Below are 8758 nucleotides of genomic sequence, written 5' to 3' on the forward strand. Positions count from 1 at the left end.
TTTAAGAAGTGGTATTGTTGAGATCTTGAAGTTTAAGTTGAGTAGATTTAAGGTTGATTGTTGTTGCCTCAAGAACATGATGTTCTTGAGAGGAGTTTGTATGTTTATGATGAAATGATGATTGTTGGTGGTTGTGTTAAGAGTTAGGGCGTAAACGAAACCCCGATCGTAAACGTAACCCCGTTAAAACCAACGAATCATAACTTTAAGTTTCTGCAGAAATTCCCGGAGTTTTAAACTGTAGTTTCTTGAAAAATAACCCTTGATTATGATAGGAAATGTTATATGGATCGTTTAGGATCTTGAATCGCTTGATTCTGATTTACGGATCAAAGGTTATGGTCATTTTAGTAAAAGTGATTTACGCGACAAAAACTGCTACAAATCACGAACTTTGAAAATATAAAGGATCAACTTAAAAGTATTCATAAATCATTAAATTGTTACAGAGTGTAACATATTGAGTTTCCTAACTGTTATAAAAAGTTCAAGTGAAAATAATGATTTATCAATTTTATAAAAATATCGGAGCCGAGACCGCGCGAGTAGAAACCGTAAGAATCCATAAGCGGAGCCGACGACGATAAAGAGAATGAACCTAAGATACTTAGAAAAATGAAGCGACCATGATGTGAATAAGGACTTAAAGTAATAATAAGGGTAGTATAAGTTGAGAGGGTGCATAATAAATAGCGCATGAGTGCGAGTCGCCGTAAATTAGAACGGGACCTAACGAGGTGAATTATGTTTATGGTCATAGATTTCTGAGCGGAACCTAGAGCATCCTCCACCTCGAGATACCCAGGCAAGTTTTCAAACCCTACCTTTTAAGAACTGTTGTGTTGTGAATATTTTACAAAACTGTGATATATGCATAAGATTGCTTTAAATTGTTTTACAAAGTTTGAGATGTATTACATTACGCAATTGTTGATATTTTCTAGTATATGTCCATACCAAGTTCGAAATGTTATATTTAGACCGAGAGTCGGTCGGTATACTCTTATAAAAACCCGAAGGTATCCTGGAGGAGTTTATAATTGAGAACGTAACGCTAGCGAGTAGCGTGGCATGTATGTATTTTAGACCGAGGATCGGTCAGTAAGATTGATGAAAACCCGAAAGTATTCCAGAGATGTTTTAATTAGAATATTAACGCTATAATAGAGCGTGATGTATAAGTTATAAGACCGAGAGTCGGTCGGGATTTAAGATAAAACCCTGGAATCATTCCGGTGATATTATAGGGAGATTATAAGTCCATAGTAGTACGTTTTAAAAGGGACTCATCGTCCATTTACGAAACATTAAAACGCCACAAACTTTTATTAAAACGATTTCCCAACGATCATATTCCCTCAACTATATTTTATTGTTCGGATAATAAATATTATATACTTATTCCTTTATTATGGGAGTAGTATACTCCAACGTTGATTTATTTCAAACCCGATTAATCATTATAGATTATTAATTACATAGACACAAACTAGTTGAGGAATATTATTTTAAATAAATCTTTTAGAGAGTAAACTCATTCGAGGTTTGATTATTATCAATTATTATTTAATTAATTATTATTCTTAAAAGGGTTTATTATTGATTTAAAAATCATAGATCCTGATTTAAAATATACTTTCTGATTTCAGAATATCATTCGAATAATTCCAGATCGTTGGTGAATATTATCCCGACATATTTAATATGTTGAATATAGTTTTAAAAGGTTACTTTATCGCAGTACGACAGATCATCGTATGCGGTGGCTCCAGTGAATGTCCTATTCTTCCAATTGGAATTGTGATGCAATATCGTAACCCAAGCCTAGGTGTTGGGTTTACTAATAAGGTATTCGCAGGTTAATAAAATCCACTAAAGGATTGTTTTCAGAAGGTGTGTATCACCAAGGAAAACTATTTTGAAGAAAACGTATTTATCAAATATGATGTTTTACGTGAGTTAATCATACAGTCATTTTCATACTGTACATTATTATGCTGGGCATTATAGCTCACTCTTGCTTTCTTTTAAATGACATAACACAACAGATAACCAGTATGCCGGTGTGGGACCTAGTCGCTTGCAGTCATGGGGAGGATCCCTGGCAGCTTTGTCTCAGGTGTGCTAGATTATCAGATAGATAGAAAATACCAGTCGTAATTATTGTAATTCATGTAGAGGTTATAAATAATAGTTTGAGATCCTGTAAAGTACATTCGAGTGTAATAAAAGAAGATTACATCTTGTACGTCGTTTCTAAGACTATAACTTGTGTGTGTGAGTATGAGATTGGGGTCTGTGGATTATTGAATCAATACCAGGTTACACATGACTGAAGGATGGCGTGACGACCCAGATTCCTGACCCCGGATTTGGGGATGTTACAGAAATGGTATCAGAGCATTAAGTTATAGTACTCAGAAACGAGAGTGTTAGGAGTCTGTCTAGATGCGAGATTTCGTAAGAGCTCATATAAAGTTCATCTTTGGACTACCGAATGTAGCCTCAATGTGTAGGTTAGGATAAGTGTATATTTGAGGAATTAAGGTATGACTAATGAAACCATTAGAGATTATCAGAACGATGAAGAGAAAAATTAGAATCATATTTGATTTGGCAAGGATGTGGATGTAGAACTTGGAGCTGAGTCTCTAGAGCATTTGGGGTAAAGACGATATTACCAACACCATATGTAAATTTTGATAACACGAGCCTTGATACTCGTAGTTCTTTATAGGTTGCCCGTGAAGGGGCATCACATGTGAGGATCATGAAGTCTAATTATTAGCATACAGTTGAGGTTATTGGCCCAAACTAGTTGACAATGTCATTTTACCAAGGAGGATGGGAATGTCGTATTAATCACAAACTCACCAGAGACAGTGTCCAATATACCCTTGAGGATTCTAATTCTATTACGGAATATTTGAATGTAATATAAGAATGTCATCATAGGAAGATTACATTATGTGATATTATTAGTGCACTTAACATGTAAGGTTATGATGGTTTAGCTCAGAAATCGAGAGCATTGAGAATTGATAGCATGTCTATAATTAAATGGCATAAGATTACAATGAGCGATGGCTTGATCTTAGAACCTTTTAAAAGGATAGACCAGTGAGTATAGAGCAGAATTCTTCGGTAGAAATTATGTTAGAGGCAACGTATATATACACATAGACCTCTAATATATTCGGTAACGTATGTTCAATTACACACACATTCCACTGAACTTTTGGACTGCATTAAGATCCCTACAAGATCTCTTTGATCTGTTCCCAGGGGGAACTTGCCACATATAGTTAGTAACAGATGCATGTAGCAGGAAACTATCAGCTCAACGGATGTTTTGGAATATTTCTAAGTAAGGTCTTCGAGGTAAAACACCTGAATGATAGATATACGTGCAAAAGTCAAGTTAGTAAACGATTTTAAAATGATGTTGAAAGAGAAACTATTGAAACATGGAATTACGAAGAAGAAAAGGTGGGATCATCCTCAGAGGGATAATGACGAGAGTTAGGATAATCAGTGACATCTTTTGGCACCTACTCACTGTCTCGTTACTCCCTCCAAATTGTTGATCATTCGTATTCCCTTGATAAGTTATATCAGATAATCCTTTTCGTTCCCTACTTTGAACTTCTGATGTGACCATCTTGAATAGTCTTTCTCCGTATCAGACTTGTTCAATTCTTTTAGGTAATCCATGAACTTTCATTCATAGATTATGATCTTCTTGATCAACTCAGAGATATTTATACTTCACTTCAATTATCCAATAGATTTTTTTTATATATAAATTTTCCCTCAATTCATCGATGAATATTCATAATGAGTATCTTCTTTTGATTCTTCATTCATACTTACTCTTCTCAGTCTAGATTGTAAATATCTAACAAATTGTTAAAAAAACATGGATGATCTAATATCCATATATTCCTCGAGAATCCTTTTCCTCTAATCGGGATGAAATTATATATTGAACTTTGAAATCATAGTAAGGGTATCAATTTGATATTGGTATTCCGATTCAATTCTATTTAAAGATCTGATAAAGTATGTGAACTAGGGCACCTATGAGTGTACCCATTACTTGGAAAGAAATATTTGATAAGAGGGTATCGATTGTTCCGATGCCAAGACCACTCGACTCAGAGTTATAATTATCTTTCTCGGCCCAAATTTAAAAACTTTTTATTTCAAAATCATCATCCAAGTAGCCACAACTTTTTCAGTGGTTATGATGTTGAGATTTTTACAAACAAACTGAAATATGCCTAGTTGCATATGTTCTCATGAATAACTAGTTAATTGTCCTAACGAGTCAAAATTTTAATTAATACGACAAAAGCATAGCTAATCGTCCTAGCTAGTTGCTATGGGCCAAACCAATTGTGGTGGCCATTTTCTTAGCCGGTTGATAATATTGCTTGATATGGACTAGTTATTATTTTGCTAGTTCCACTTCCAATAAAAATTTTATTATTCCATAGTGCATTATATATGCCAGATTTAATTGTTGATGAAATTTTCAAAGAATGATTTAATTGAGACCTAACTAGGTCGTCCACTCAAACGAGAATTCATATTCAATTTTATGAAATATTTTGTTCATGAAATATTTTATTCTTTAGTTTGTATAACGAATATCCAATTAAAATTACAAAGTGATTGAAGAACAATATACTTCCTTATTTATTAATCATTGGATAAAATTCCTTTTTTCAAAATAATGTCACACCCCAACTTAAACAGCAAATTAAATATAACTATCACAACAAATAAATAAACATACCCAAATCCAAGATCTTACAGTTTAGGGTTTGGAACAGCCCAACACTACCATCTATTACAACTGATTTTAAATACCGAGTCCTCACACAAACTACTATCACTTATTCTACCTGAGCTCGAACATAAGCATCAGCATCACAGGTCTTACGGGCAGTCTGCTTGAATCTAACCATAGCTGCTAGCTGTAATATCAGGGTAAAGCAAGGAGTGAGCCAAATGCTCAACAAGTGCTAAAGAATACGATACAAATCATAAATCGAGATATATATTAAAGAATGTCAATGGGAAGACATAACCAGTGATAACGAGAGATAAAACTTTGGGTGATGGCATCATTCCGTTTGTATCAAAACAATTTCAAAATCATATCTTAATCAAAATCATTTTATGACGCTACGGATTATAGCCGGTGATCAGCCGCGAAGTAATCCCGAACCTCGCTGGGTTCTGAAACATTAATGGGAATCCCTAGGCAACTTTTAAGCCTAATATAAGTGTGGAAAGGACTCACGTCTCAGTCCAGATCCACTATTCAAAGAAAACATTTATCCCCCTTTGGGACTGAAAACCCAAATTTTATTTATTTCAAAAATTGATGCCGATTTATAACAAAATCTCTTTTACAGTAAACAATTTTTTCTTTTTATCAAGGGATTATAGATCAACTCGAAACACGGGAAATATGGTACTAAATCTCAGAGTCATGATTCACAAAACTATACTTTATTAAAGTAACTGAATGGTTTTCATATATCAAAGATTAGACAAGGGGATTTAGTGAGGCTATTGGATATTATAAAGGGTAATGCCAAAGTGGGCTTAAAGCAATGGTTTCTCATCAAGGTTCAAGTGCTGGATCATCAAGAAGATAAGCTTCATGAATACTAAGGGTGTTAAGGTATGCATAAATGATCTTTAACTCAGGATATATCAGAATTGTCAAGCTTCAGGATAAGAAAGAGGGGTATCAATCGATGAGGAATCACTTTGATAAATATCTGGCCTTCAGGATTCAAGGTAAGTTTCTATAGGGGTTCAAGTATCAGGATGAGATATCAATGCTTAGGAATCATTAGCATGTTAATCAAGAGAATCAACCAAGTGTTATAACAACCCTTTATTCTATCATGGCAGCAAATTACTTTATCATAATAGGACTACTTTGCAATAAGTACTCGAGGGTTCATGGCATCTTTATATAATTCAAAGATAAACATAAGATACGCTTGATTTAATATATCAAATGACATAAGATAGTTACAGGAATGTATGAACTATTAGCAGTGAATATGAAGGACAAGTTGAATCATTTGCCTTGAGAAAGGCTGGTCTGGTCTGACTGGTAGGAGCAACAATTGGAGCTTCACTCGACCTTTATGGAAAGTTTTCCCTCATCTCGAGATCCTACATAAATAATAATAATAATCCTCATTATAATATACTCTCACCAACTTAACCTATTTACAACCCGAATTTAAACACGGATGGCACTTAGGCCTATATGCACTTAATTTATATTCACCTTTAATTTATAGTTGCACACACATAGCCACATAATCACATATCATATATTAATACCAAATAACACCATATACACCATAATGCAACACTAGGCTTGGATGATCTCGATCCCCCAACTTAAGTCACTTGGTCGCTAAACTAGACAAAGTCTTCTGATTTTGGCTTCCTAACTCGATGTGCTTTTACTAAACTATCCAAGAACTATTGACCCTCACTTGTGCCTTTTATTATACTGACCTTATACTATCTTACAACTATGGTGGTCAGCCTAAATCTCACTCCTAAGTGTTCTAAAACTATGTGCTAAGTGAAAGTGTTCACTGTTGCAAATTTCAGAATGACAACTATGGTTTCTTGAGTGTATTTGACACCCTTAAACTATAGGTTTTCCTTAAAAATTCTTACACAATACACTCCTGACCTAAGGGCATCTCCCAAACTTGATGTGGATCAAGGGCCTGGCTTGGGCCTTCTTGGGCCTAAGCTCAGAGTCCATGGTTCCCCTGTTTTCCTGGACAGAAAACACCCTAACTTGAATTAACTTGTGACACATGGTTCTAACTCATATCCTATGAACTATGGTTGGAAAAACTTCTCTGACACTCCCTCTAACTAAGGCCCAACATGGCCTAATGAGGGCCTACCCATGACATGGTTAAATCTCCCTATTTCTAAGTTGCAACAAAACTGTCCCCTGCTGGACAGATTTTGTTATTCTACTTGTGCACCTAACCAAATGACATGCAAACCTCCAACCAACACCTAAAACCTTTTATATACTCCCAATACTAAATTCTGGTGGCTTGGGCCTCAAAGTGCACATCAATGACATGGTTAAAACTCACTCTAAACCTCAGGGTACTAAACTGATTTTCTGCAGAAACTATAACTCTCCTTTCTCCAAGGTTTTGACTTGACAACTCAACCACCAACAACCCAATACCCAAACCAAGACTTAAACATGGTGATCTACTAAACTAATTCCCTTATACTCAAAATAATCTTGGTGGAGATCATCCTTACCTAAGGTGCAATCATGGTAAAACAAAAGAAACCACATTTCATAACTCACAAATCATCAAGTTTTTGAAACAACAAGTTATGCATTTTATAAAAGATATACACGACTTATTACCATGCATCAAGAAGCATTAATCAATATTAACACATTATTCCTACTGAAATTAAAGCTTACTAATAAAGTCTTTCCAAATGATCAAAATCTTATAACATTCTAAATGAAATCCACATGCATGCATGTCTTCGAGTTTTGCAAGCCAAACAACATGTTTTCTATATATGTTTTACCAAGAAATTTACATGCAAGCCTAGCATGAGCTATATCTAGATGATCACTTAACATGCAAGGAGTTTCATCAAATTTTTACTACAAAATTCAAGCCATTATCACATAAACATGCAAAAATTGAACAAAGCAACAAGAATGGTCTCAAGAACCATTCATTCGGCTCCCCTATGGTCATGGCCGAATGAAATGGAAGGGAATGGCCATTTAACATCAAGAGTTTTCTTCTCAAGACTTGGAACTTCACCATTCCTTGTAGTCCTCTCAAAAACAACCTTAAACTCACAAGAATCAAGGTTGTACTTTGAGTTTCAACTAAAACCTTAACATGCAACCTTAAAACTTAAACTTCCTACTCAAAACTCTTTAAAATTTAAGTGATCATGGCATGGGAAGTAACATTTACTTGTTGTAGAAGGTGGAACTTGATTGAGAAAGAAAGAAAATGGGGAGGGGGTTGATCTCGGCAAAACCCGATAGTGAGGGGGAGAAAACCGAGAGTGAGAGAGAGGAGGGAGGGAAGAAAGAGTATGGTGGTGAGTGATGTGTGAAATGATCATGTCTTTACTTGTTTTATGGTTTTTGTTTTGACAAATGTGAGTGGAAATATGAATTGACATGACCACCCTTCCACCTAAACTTGGATCATTTTGCATGCAAGGGTAAAGGAGGAATTTGGCTAGAAAATAAGAGTTAGTGGGGTGGTAATTGTCTCTTTAGCCCTTTTGGATTGAATAGAAAGGATTTGCATGCAAGGACAACTATGTAATTTGCTAATTATAACAATTAACACTGACAAAGATTTATTTTTATAAAATAAAACACAAGTTCAAAAATTATAAAATTTATACCATAAAATAACTTGGATTTTTAGAAATTTTATAAAACTAGTTTTGAATTTTGTGAACAAATAACTTTTAAAAAGATATTTATTCAAGGTTTAAAAATATTCCTTATAATCAAAAATGAAAGAAATAAATAAATTTTTGCTTTGAAAATTCATATACCACATAACGAAAATTTAAGACGCAGAAATTCTCATTCACACAAGCATACAATAGTTGAATATATTGGCATTCGGCTTTATAATTACACCAAATTTACAATTAATATTACACAGAAATGCCGGGT

The sequence above is a fragment of the Apium graveolens genome, chromosome 5 (genome assembly GCF_009905375.1).
Source record: "Apium graveolens cultivar Ventura chromosome 5, ASM990537v1, whole genome shotgun sequence".
NCBI lineage: Eukaryota > Viridiplantae > Streptophyta > Magnoliopsida > Apiales > Apiaceae > Apium > Apium graveolens.